Source organism: Octopus bimaculoides, chromosome 1 (genome assembly GCF_046866305.1).
Source record: "Octopus bimaculoides isolate indiv1 chromosome 1, ASM4686630v1, whole genome shotgun sequence".
NCBI lineage: Eukaryota > Metazoa > Mollusca > Cephalopoda > Octopoda > Octopodidae > Octopus > Octopus bimaculoides.
The window spans coordinates 5,455,567-5,469,008 of NC_142928.1; the positions used below are offsets into that span (position 1 = coordinate 5,455,567).

General features: G+C 40.0%; 1 protein-coding gene across 1 annotated transcript in view; it reads left to right on the top strand.

Moving 5' to 3' along the window:
- LOC106876872 (RING finger and SPRY domain-containing protein 1) overlaps positions 1-13,442 on the top strand; it is a 178,257-nt gene that overhangs the window by 100,725 nt on the left and 64,090 nt on the right. The window lies entirely within an intron of this gene.

Below are 13,442 nucleotides of genomic sequence, written 5' to 3' on the forward strand. Positions count from 1 at the left end.
TGCTTCCCAACCACATGGTTTCGGGTTCAGTCCCACTGCATGGCACCTTGAGCAAGTGTCTTCTACTATAACCTCAGGCTGACCAAAGCCTTGTGAGTAGATTTGAGCTTCTTTCAAACTGAAAGAAGCCCATCATATATATGTGTGTGTGTGTATGTATTTGTGTGTCTATGTCTGTCCCCACCACCATCGCTTGACAACTGATATTGGTGTGTTTACGTCCCCGTGACTCAGCAGTTCGGCAAAATAGCCCGATAGAATAAGTACTAGGCTTACAAAGAATAAGTCCTAGGGTTGATTTGTTCAACTAAAGGCGGTGCTCCAGCATGGCCACAATCAAAATGACTGAAACAAGTAAAAGAATATATACGTATATGTATTAATGTATCAATACATACTCACTTTATCTGTAGTTTAATAAGGCTACCAACAATAATCAAACCTGCCACAAGATATCCCCATAACTTGGCAGTTCAGCAAAAGAGACCAATAGAATAAGTACCAGGCTTAAAAAAATAAGTACTGGGATTGATTCATCGGACTAAAACTTTTCAAGGCAGTGCCCCAGCATGGCTGCGGTCAAATGACTGAAACAAGTAAAAGATAAAAATGTAAAAGATGAGATTTTTATGTAAGAATTTTAGCTTTAAAACAGGAAGCTGGTATCATGCAACCAGAGATGGTCTCAGGTAGTTTGGTATTAAAAGGGTTGATTGGTATTCTTGTGGCACCAGAGATAGCTGTGATGGAAGATTGACGGTGTTTAAACTATAAAGCTTCATTCGTAAGTGTTCTGAGTTCAAGACAACTGAAGGCAAATGACTGCCAAAGTCAGATTCCGTAAGTCCTGTAACTCCTTTCAAACTAAAATGAAATCTGATATTAAAATCTGTAAAAAAGTTCTAAAAAGAAGTTTGTATTTTCTGATAAGACTAATAACTTATATGAAATTACTAATGGTTTATATGACAAGTTGCTAAAAGGCACCATTTCCACTAAATGTAAGAAATCCAACAGAGAGAGGTACTATGATATTAATGATGGCTTAATTTCTCACTAAACATAGTCATTTTGATGATAGATTAGAATGCTTAACTATGAGAGAGGCGTTTAATACTATAAAAGACCATAAACCTAGTTTTCATGATAATCCTACTTGTTGATTGCTAAATCCAGCAAGATCTGAAATCGGGCAAATAGCTAAGAAAATACTTAGAAACATTTAACAACAAAATTAGAGAAATTACTGGGCTCCAACAACGAAATAAACAGTTTCACTGTAATAAATTGGTTTAAGAACATTTAGAAGAAGAATAAGGCAAAATTTACCCAGTTTGACATTATCAGCTTTTATCCCTCTATATCTAGATCGCTGTTTGATAAAGCCATTGAATTTGCTAAATCACATGTTGATATTGACCCTGTAGACCTAGATTTTATCAGCCACGTGAGGAAAACACTATTGTTCAGTAAAGGACTAGCATGAATAAAAAGAAAGTCACATAGTGACAAACTATTTGATGTATCTATGGAGTCATCTGATAGTGCTGATGTCTGTTATCTTGTGGGTTTGTTTGTTATCTGATTCTTTTAAGTGCTTCATTTCTGGACACATACATATATTTGATAGATTGCTGACATTTATCAAAGATTTTCTCCATTGTGTTGATGTGCCATTTTCTATCATTAATGAAACTGTTGGCATTTTTGATGACATGGGTATACTAGTTTGAAATAACTTGCTACTGAAGAGTAGTGAGGATCAGCTGGACTCTCCATTGAACAAATGAGTCAGGACTCAGAAAGAGAACTCTTGGCAAATATCAGAAGCTGCAGTATTTTGGGCGTATCATCAGAGGTTGAGTCAATGGGGGAAATAAGGTAGAAGAGGCCGAGAAGAAAACACTGGAATGGACTAAAAGACTTGGTCAGTGGCAGGAATCATTTGGAGAGTGATGGTGTATGTGGTCATGGTCCCTGATCCTCAGCAATGAGGATGGGAATAGACAAAACCAACTCTCTTAAACTTCCAGAAACCTCTTTAAAACAATACTTCATCAAATATTAAAAAAGAAAGTAACACCTCACTAATGATTGTAATTAGCTGTAATTAGTGTTGTTGCCTTTTTTATGAGAGTCTTTGTAATAATCTTTCCCCTTCACTGCCAAACCGTTGGGATTATCTCAGGGATGGTTAAGATGTTTGCTTCCCAGCCCCATGGCCTTCGGTTCAGTCCCATTGTGTGATACATTGGGCAAATGCTCTGGACCTAAAGCCTTGTGAGTGGAGTAGGTTGATGGAAACTGAAAGAAGCCCATGATATGTTAGTTTGTGCATGTATGTATGAGAGATGGTGCATGCGTTCATAGCCCTAAGCCTCAGCTCTCTCTCTCTCCCCTGCTCTGCTCCCTCTCTCTTTCTCCCTATGTTCCATCTTTCTGCTCTCCATCAGCTTCCCCCTTCTCTCTATACTCTCATCAACCCCACTCCCCATCTTAATCTATTACTGAAACATTATCACCACCACCACTACTAATATTATCTAAATGTTTAATCGATACCATAAACATCTGTTATTAGATTCTGCTATCTTTTCTGTTTCTATAGATTTACTGTTCAAACCAGATTTCAAAGAGATTTACCAGTCTTTCACATTTTTTTTCTCCATCCGATGTCTGTCTGTCTGTCAACATCATTTAATATCTTGTTTCCGCTTTCTCTTCAAATGTCTCAACATTCGGCTGTGTAGTTAAGAGGCTTGTTTTCCAACCATGTGGTTCTGGGTTCAGTCCCACTGCACCTTGGGTGTCTTCTGCTACAGCCTTGGGCTGACCACAGCTTTGTGAGTCGACTTAGCAGATGGAAACTGAAAGAAGCCCATCAGTTATATATTCTTTTATTCTTTTACGCGTTTCAGTCATTTGACTGTGGCCATGCTGGAGCACTGCCTTTTAGTCAAGCAAATCGACCCCCAGGACTTATTCTTTGTAAGCCTAGTACTTATTCTATCGGTCTCTTTTGCTAAACTGTTAAGTTACAGGGACGTAAACACTCCAGCATTGGTTGTCAAGCGATGGGTGGTGGTGTGGTGGGGAACAAACACAGACACAAATACACACACACACACAACTGGCTTCTTTCAGTTTCCATCTACCAAATCCACTCGCAAGGCTCTGATCAGCCTGAGCTATAGTAGAAGACACTTGTCCAAGGTGACTGAAACTTCAAAGTTACTGTCAATAATATTCTTGTTTAAGAATGATAAGCTTGTATTCTAGAAAAGCATAGAGGAACCCATCAAATTAATGTAAAATTGTTTTTATTATAACTGAACAGAAAAACAAACATTAACAATCATCATCATTTAACGTCCGCTTTCCATGCTGGTATGGGTTGGACGATTTGACTGAGGACTGGTGAACCAGATGGCTGCACCAGGCTCCAATATGATCTGGCAGAGTTTCTACTGCTGGATGCCCTTCCTAACGCCAACCACTCCGAGAGTGTAGTGGGTGCTTTTACGTGTCACCCGCACGAAGGCCAGTCAGGCGGTACTGGCAACGGCCACGCTCAAATGTTTTTTCACGTGCCACCAGCACAAGTGCCAGTAAGGCGATGCTGGTAACGATCATGCTCAAATGGTGCTATTTATGTGCCACTGCAATATATATATGTATATACATTACACATCATGTTTGAGGCTCTGATGAAACTGTAAGATGTTACGCACTCAACTATGCATCCACCACATCTTATAGTGGAAACAGCTGTAAGCTAATGAAGTTTATAAGATAATCGTTTATTCCTTTGTCTTCTCCTCTTCCATACAGGGTTGGCCAAAAGTCACCTGACAGTAAATCAAAACCATTCCAAAATCTATTTGTGTTTAACATCATCATTATCATCATCGTCGTTTAATGCCTGCTTTCCATACTGGCATGGGTTGGATAGTTTGACTGAGGGCTGGCAAGCCAGATGGCTGCACCAGGCTCCAATCTGATCTGGCAATGTTTCTACAGCTGGATGTCCTTCCTAGTGCCAACTACTCCAAGAGTGTAGTGGTAACAAAAGGGTTAAAATGATCTAAATTAAAAACCTATCAAAATTTTGCCTTATTTTATGTTCTCAGCACCAGCTTAATAATTGCAATTATGAAATTATTCTTCGTTATTTTAAAGATGAACTGAAACAAAACCTGGATGTTTCCACAGAGTTCTGGTAAAGAACGGTTAAAAATCATACCTTGATGTTGATTGGCTTCTCCTAAAATAAGACTGAATTTTCTGATATATTTGTCTGCAAATTCTCTGGCACCAACAATCGCTATCTGAAGCTTGTAGTTCTTCATATATTCAATTACCCAAGATGGCTTCTCCGTTCCCTCTCACAGTTTTACAGTGAAGCTGAGTCAGGGACTGTGAAAAAGGACCTTCAAAATCACCTTTTCTGGTTCATACATCAGACTGCTCACCATCATCATCATCATCATCATCATCATTTAACATTCATTTTCCATGCTAGCATGGGTTGGATGGGTTGACAAGAGATGGCTTGCCAGAGAACCACACCAAGCTCCAACTACTTTACAGAGGTAACATTTATCTCCACTTTAGTCCACTCTGTAAGGTGGTTGGTATTAGAAAGGGCATCCAGCTGTAAAAACCCTGCCAAAACAGACAGTGAAGCCTGGTGCAGGCTCTTGCCTCGCCATCTCCTGTCAAACCATCCAGCCCACGCCAGTATGGAAAACAGACATTAAATGATGATGATGACTTAAATGTAGATGTTCTGTTGGAACAAACTATACTGTAGTATATACCACGAGATAGCGTGTTGTAACAGAACAAATATGTTTTTCAGTGGGGATAAATATTAACTCCCAAGATTAATCCTGCTTCTGATGCTGATATATACTTCACAGTATGGGTGCTTTTCATGTGGCAATAGCAGAGGTGCTTTTGACGTGGTATTGGTACCAGTGGGGTCAGCAAGTAACTTGCAAGACCTCTTGGTTGAGAGAGGACCCGTTTCTATTGTTGTTGCTCATTGTAGGGTAGGCTGTACCAGATGTTGTATTTTGGAGATTTCACATCTTAACCCTTTAATATTTAAACCGACCCTTTCCAGCCCAAATACTCTACCCGTTTTATGTTCAAAGTGGTCAGATCTGGCCTCTCACACCTACCTTACAATGTCATCCTAAAAATAAACAATCACATCATCAACATCTCAAAGCTGCAAAATAAAAAACAAAATTAATTCAAAACAATATGAATTCATAAGCCTTACATTTGGAAGTGTTGTAATTTCCAGCTGGTCGTTAAAAACTTCTCAATGAGGATAATTGAAAGACCCAACATATTGACTGTCTGGCTAATCTTTCTAATTTAGTTATCAGTTTAGTGATTACGTCCAGACAAAGCCTGAACTGTCATCATCACAACCATCACCCTCATCATGACCATCACCACCTTCATCATCATCATCATAACCATTATCATTTCCACCATCATCATCACTATCATCATCAAGGATCTCTTATCTCTCTATTATTCGTATGGATTAACATTTCTATCTCTTCTCATCCATTTCTATGATTGATCATCATCATTTCTTTTGTAAGCCTAGAATTATCCCTAATTACACTTAATTACATTCCTGGATCTGTGTCGGTGATCTGTTCTTCTACATGCATTAACACCTCATTCGGTTCTATCATCGTTTTGAATGTCCACTTTTCCATGCATGAATGAATCAGGCATTAAATGAGGGTAGACATGTTTTTTTATACGCAACCCTTTAAATGAACAACTCGTTTACAATTGTCACTTCAGGTCAAAATAGGGACACACACAAACATACACTCAATCACACCCATGTATTTTATACCCTATATCTGTCTAGCTTATATGTAGTTGAAATTTGTAGAGAAGCAAAAGACGAAGACAGGTGTATGAACCACAAGCAGGTGTATTAGTTTGATACTTGGGAAAAGTGAAAAAGTCTTTTACATTTCGAACCTATGCTCTTTCAACAGAAAGGAATAAGAGGAAATAAACAGAGAGAAAGAAAAAAAAACTTGTGGATTTAGTGGTCAAGCATGGCGACTGATTAGAAAAAGCTTGTTGGCCAAATGCGTTTTTTTTAAAAATATTTTTGCTTACAATAGCCAGTTCTTTTGGTCAAACTATCATATCTCCAGCTGCTTCAGATGCCAAGATATCAAAAATTGTTAAAGTTGTAGTACAACGGTTTTGCTATGGAATGGTGAAACTATTTTTGTTTTCTGAAAAAGCAACATTTTGGACTTACGACACTTAGCCATAATGACACGTAAAAAACACCATCCAATTGTGGCCGATGCCAGCCCCTCTGGCCCCTATGCCGGTAGCATGTAAAAAGCACCCACTACACTTTTGGAATAGTTGACATTAGGAAGGGCATCCAGCTGTAGAAACACTGCCAGATCAGACAGGAGCCTGGTGCAGCCTCTTGGTTTCCCAGACCCCAGTCGAACCGTCCAACCCATGCCGGCTTATGTATATATGTGTGTGTGTGTGTGTGTGTGTGTGTGTGTGTGTGTGTGTGTGTGTGTATGTGTGTGTGTATATATATGACATACTGCTTTCAGTTTCTAAATTCAACTCAAAAAGCATTGATAAGTCTTGGGCTATTGTAGAAGACACTTGTTCTATGCTACACAGTGGAACTGAACCTAAAACCACATGGTTGGGAAGCAAGCTTCTCAACCACACAGCCATGCCTGCAACTTACAGTTTTAGAGTTGAAGAATTTCTGTTTCTTCTGTTATAAATGTGATTTCAGATCAGCCCCAACCCTATTGCCGTTTGTGAGTTGAATGAATGTGTGTCCTGAAAGCTTATTTGGCCAACCTCATCATATTTTGTTTTGACTTCAGCCCATAACTGTGTCACTGTGTTGCTCTTTGACTATTAACTGCATTTTTGTTTCGATGTTAACTGCATTGCTCATTCACTGTTAACCCAGTTACTGTTCACTGCGATACTGTTACAGTGTTAACTACATTGCTGTTCTGATGTTAAACATGTTACTGTTTCAGATTCCGATAGATTGTTGTTTCCATGTTGACTGCGTTGCTGTTTGTGTGTTGACTATTTTGATGTTTCAGTGTTAACTGCTCTTCTCTTTCAGTGTTGACTGCTATCTTTGTGTTCACTGCCCTTCTCTTTCAATGTTCACTACTCTTTTCTTTCAGTGTTCACTGATCTTGTCTTTGTTCACTGTTAGTATCTTTCAGTGTTCACTGCGCTTCTCTTTCAATGCTCACTGCTCTTTTTCAGTGTTAACATCTCTTCCCTTTCGGTGTTGACTGCTTCTCTCTTTCAGTGTTCACTGGTTCTCCCTTTCAGTGTTTACTGCTTTTCTCTTTCAGTGATGAGAGCTTCACTCTTTCAATGTTGACTACTTCTCCCTTTCGGTGTTCACTTCCTTCTTTCTTTCGGTGTTCACTTCCTTCTTTCTTTTGGTGTTCACTGCTTCTCTCTTTCAGTGTTGACTGCTCTTCTCTCTTTCACTGTTCACTGCCCCTCTTTCAGTGTTGTCTCTTTTATTCCTTCAGTAATAACTATTTGAATCTCTCAAACTGCTTCACTCTTCTTATATGCACCTCTTTGCATTTTCAGTCTTTTACTGTCGATCTTAACCCTGTCACTCTTTGCCTTTTATCCCTGTCACTCTTTGCCTTTTATCCCTCTCACTCTTTGCCTGTTATCCCTCTCACTCTTTGCCTGTTATCCCTGTCACTGTTACATTAACTTTGAAGCTGTCTTCATTTCAATATTTTCATTTAGCATTGGAAACAGATTCTATGCCTCTATTCTCTTCTCTTTCTAAGCCAGTCACTATTTTAAAGGTTGTTCTATTGTTTCATTGTTAGCTGCTGCTTTTCTAATGTTAATCCAGTCACTCTTTCCTTATTCACTGCTTCACTATTTCAGTCTTCACTGAATCAATGACTTGTTTTAAGTGTGTCACTGTTTTATTGACGTTAGATCTATTATTGCTTTCATGTTAGTTTTGTTGATGTTATGATCTAAAGCGATTTCTCCTTTTAATGTTTCCATTTTATCACAGTTGTCTTTTTCATATCCCGGTCGTCATTTCCATGTTATGTCATTCATTGTTTTGGAAGAAGTTACCCCAGTCAGCATTTTGAAGTTTGCCCAGTTGTCATTTTGAACTTTTGCCAGTTCTTGTTTGGAAGTTACCCCAGTCTTCATTTCAAAGTTAATCATCATTGTTTTGAAATTATCTCAGTTGTCATTTCAAAGCTACCCTAGTTGTCATTTTGAAGTTATCCCAGTTGCAGTTTCAAAATTATCCTAGTCGTCATTTTCAAGTTATCCCAGCCATTGTTTCCATGTTATCCCAGTCACTGTTTCAGTATTAACTGCACCACTTTTTTAATGATACCTGTATTGCTGTTTGATACTAGCCCAGTCACTGTTTCAATGTTCATCCACTCAATTTTATTATGTTAACCCACTTTTGTTTTGATGTTAACTGTGTAACTGTTTCAACGTTAACTCTGTTACTGTTTTATTGTTAAATGCATTGATGTTAACCCATTTACTGTTTCAATGTCAGCTGCATTACCATTTTTGTTATTTACGTTCTTGTCTAAATGTTACCCCATATGCTGTTTCTATGCTCAACCACATCTTGTTGCCATGCTAACCCACTTGCTCTTTCCATGCTAACCCACTTGCTCTTTCCATGTTGACCCACTTGCTCTTTCCATGTTAACCCACTTGCTCTTTCCATGTTAATTCACTTGCTCTTTCCATATTAACCCACTTGCTCTTTCCATGTTAACCCACTTGCTCTTTCCATGTTAACCCACCTGCTCTTTCCATGTTGTCCCACTTGCTCTTTCCATGTTAACCCACTAGCTCTTTCCATGTTGACCCACTTGCTCTTCCCATGTTGACCCATTTGCTCTTTCCATGTTAACCCACCTGCTCTTTCCATGTTGACCCACTTGCTCTTTCCATGTTGACCCACTTGCTCTTTCCATGTTAATCCACTTGCTCTCTCTCTCTCTCTCTCTCTCTCTCTCTTTCTCTCTTGCTAACCCACTTGCTCTTTCCATGTTGACCCACTTGCTCTTTCCATGTTAACCCACCTGCTCTTTCCATGTTGACCCACCTGCTCTTTCCATGTTGACCCACTTGCTCTTTCCATGTTAACCCACCTGCTCTGTCCATGTTGACCAACCTGCTCTTTCCCGTGTTAACCCACCTGCTCTTTCCATGTTGACCCACTTGCTTTTTCCATGTTAACCCACTTGCTCTCTCTCTCGTTGACCCACTTGCTCTTTCCATGTTAACCCATTTGCTCTTTTCCGTGCTGACCCACTTGCATGGGTGCCAGTCGTCGAATTTGGTTCGATTTCGATTTCAGATTTCAAATTCCAATATATATATATATATATATATATATATATATATATATATATATATGTGTGTGTGTGTGTGTATGTGTGTGTATGTATTTTATTTGTGCCTCATTATCATAATCCTCATCAATAATCAATGTCTGTCTTCCATCTAACTTGGGTTAGAAAGTGCAGCAGGATGCAACAAGCCAGAGGACTGTGTCTTGCTCCGATGTCTGCCGTAGCATGTCTGTGCACCCTTCCTTAATACAGGGTGGGGCAGAGAGGACGGACGTTTTTGAAAAATTCACAAAAATCATTAATTTTAGCTGCAAACAAATTTTATTGACATCGATGTGTTCATATTCAATTAGCATTTGTCAAAATCAAATGTGGAAAGCAACATCCATCATGTGATGTCCGTTTTCATTTTTCTTTTACTTGTTTCAGTCATTTGACTGTGGCCATGCTGGGGCACTACCTTGATGCATTTCTGAAGGTGTTCTTGGAAATTGACCTCCACTCTCTCCAGCATTGCTCTGTCGACCGCCCCCACCGGTCTCCTATTCATTAGTGTACTTCGTTTACAAAGTGCATTCACCCAACATAAGATTGTGTTATGGGTGGGAACAGCCTGATTTCGGTGAATGTTTAAGTGGCACCGAAACTCACGCTGAACTGTTGTGACAGACTCATTATTCTTTACACAACTGTCGTCGGCAAACACACAATACTCTATCGTCCACAGCACCATGGCTTCACCTGAAAAACAAAAAAAAAATGCTAAGACACCATGGACCAAATGGTACATGTCGGACATATGTCCCTCCACCTGGGGCTGAGGAATAGCCATTTTAAAACCATCCGTCTTCTCTGCCCCAAACCTGTACAAACTTTTTCACAGAGTGTACTGAGTGGGGTTTTTTATGGCACTGTTGTCACTTGAGTGTTTGTTGGTCAGGTTTGTGGTGGTGGCAGGTTGAGTTGATGAATGAAAATATGTTTCTTGGGCTGCGTGAAGAAGTGACTGAATGTCACCCACAAACATTCAACAGAAGATTTTATTGTCGCACATAAAAACAAACTGCATTGGTCTTTTATAGATAACAACAGCAATAATTACAGACTGGGAGACAGGTACTGCTTGGAGTTTATAGCAAGCTGTTGATACTGAAATATGTGGCTTGCTCAACATAACTGAAATTGTACTATATTCACGGTGAAGGACAGGGGATTGGAAATGGTGGGTGAGTGGGTGGATAAATTTGTAAGAGTATTAAAAGGGGTTAAAGATGGGGCTGGTGATGAATGTAGTGAATAAAGGGGGAAGTATATTTGTAGTTGTGGATGTGCATAGGAGTGTATGTGTGTTTCTATTACCTTGTCTGGAAATTTGATGTTGGTGTGTTTATGTCCCCTGTGACTTAGTGGTTTGGCAAAAGTGATTGATAGAATAAGTACCAGGCTTTCAAAATAACAACTACAGGGGTTAATTCATTCGACCCTGCAAGCCATGTGAGACCATAACCCGTGGCCTATGCCAGGGGTGTAACCAGCCCACTTATGCGTACCTTTCGTTCATTGGACACTAAACTCTGCTTGCAAAGACCTGTTGAGCCAAGTGAAATCGGAATCGAATTCAATGACAGCACCGCCTGACTGGCATCCATGCTGGTGGAGCGCTAAGAGCACCATCCGAGCGTGATCGTTACCAGTGTCGCCTTACTGGCACTTGTGCCGGTGGTATGTGGAAAACACCATTTGAGCATGATCATTACCAGCTTCACTTTACTGGCACTTGTGCCAGTGGCACGTGAAAAGCAACATTCAAGCGAGGTCGCTGCCAGTGCTGCTGACACCTAAAAAACACCATTTGAGTGTGGCTGTTGCCAGTATCGCCTGACTGACCCTCGTGCCGGTGGCACGTAAAAACACCCACTACACTATCATAGTGGTTGGCATTAGGAAACTCTAGCTGTAGAAACTCTGCCAGATCGGATTGGAGCCTGGTGCAGCCATCTGGCTCATCAGTCCTCAGTCAAACCGTCCAACCCATGCCAGCATAGAAAGCGGATGTTAACCAATGATGATGATGATGATATATATATATATATACATCATTGCTGTTTATCATCATCATCATCATCGTTTAACGTCTGCTTTCCATGCTAGCATGGGTTGGACGGTTTGACTGAGGACTGGCGAACCAGATGGCTGCACCAGGCTCCAATCAGATCTGGCAGAGTTTCTACAGCTGGATGCCCTTCCTAACGCCAACCACTCCGAGAGTGTAGTGTGTGCTTTTACGTGCCACTGGCACGAGGGCCAGTCACACGGTACTGGCAACGGCCACGCTCAAAATGGCGTTTTTTACGTGCTACCTGTACTGGGGCCAGTCTTCCCCTCTCCATCCCCAATCAACTCCCCCCCTTACCCTCTCTTCTAAAATATAAGTAATCGTGTAGTTCCTCTACAGCAAGAAACCTGTTCTGCTCTGGTCATTTCCTCTCATGTTTCTCCCCCCCCCCCCCCGTGGTCCTCATCTCCAAGTATAAAGTTACCCACTTAAGAGTTCGTAGTCTTTCAAGTGAGTTGGTGACCTCACAAGTGCTGGTGCTATGAAAAAAGCCAGAACACCCTGTAAATTGGTTGGTGTTAGGGTGGGTGTCCAGCTATAGAAACCATATCAGAACAGACAATGGAGCCTAGTGCAGTCCTTGGACACATCAGATCTTGTCAGGGCTTCCAGTCCATGGCAGCATAGAACATGGACGTTAAGTGACGATGATAATGAAATGATATCCACACTCACACGTCACATGATCGACAAGACTGTCGGGTGTTGTAACACATCGCTGGGTACACAATGCACCTTGTATCATTTTAGTTTTCGAATGATGCCACCCCACTGGCTAACTGTGCAGGCCAACATTCCTCCTGATCGAAAGGTCAGTCCATCGCAAAGTGACCCCTTTACAGCTGAGTGGACTGGAGCAAAGTGAGACAAAGGGTTTTACTCAAGAACACAATGTGCCACCTGGTCCCAAAATCGAACCCATGATCTCACAATCATGAAGGCAAAACACCTAACCACTAGGCCAGTAGCTTCACATATACATATCATCATCGTCATCGTTTAACGTCCATTTTCCATGCTGGCATGGGTTGGACAGTTTGATTGAGGGCTGGCAAGCCAGGAGGATTTACCAGACTCCAATCTGATCTGGCAAAATTTCTACAGCTGGATGCCCTTCCTAATGCCAACCACTCTGAGAGTGTAGTGGGTGCTTTTTATGTGCGACCGGCATGGGGCTAGTCAGGTGGCACTGGCATATATATATTTATATCATAAATAATATAAATGTTGTGTGTATAATAGATTATAACTTTATTACAGTTCTATATTTAAGAGATGAGGAATTATGTACATTATTTACATTATTTACGGGCATATAGCATAGTGGTTAAGTGCACAAGTTACTAACCCCAAGATTCCGTGTTCAATTCCAGGCAGTGACCTGAATAATAATAATAATAATGATAATATCGAAAAAATACCTTAGGGGTGAGAACCCAGGTTCCAAATTTGCCTAAGACACCTGATGAAGGCTGGAGGGTATATCAGCCAAAACGTGTTAACAACAAACAAGATGAGGACAAATATCCGTCAAATGTAAATAATGAACTTTGATATTGTTCCATAATTAAAGTGTTACATATATAGACCATTGCAGAATAATATTGTAGATTAACTTTGAAATGGTTTCTAATAAGTTGATTTATAATAAAATACTTAGAAAGAAGCAGCTCAGATTTACTATAATTTTACATTTCATAAATTCTCAATTGTGCACAAATATTTAATAGAAGTTTTTTTTAAAGAATTTATGGAACCAATTTTATGAATTATATTCACAAATTGGCTCAAATTCTGAATTTTTTTTTTTCTGTGATGAAATATATAAATGATTTTTATGAAATGTTTCTGAATTTGATATTGCCATCGCTCTAAAATGTAATTTA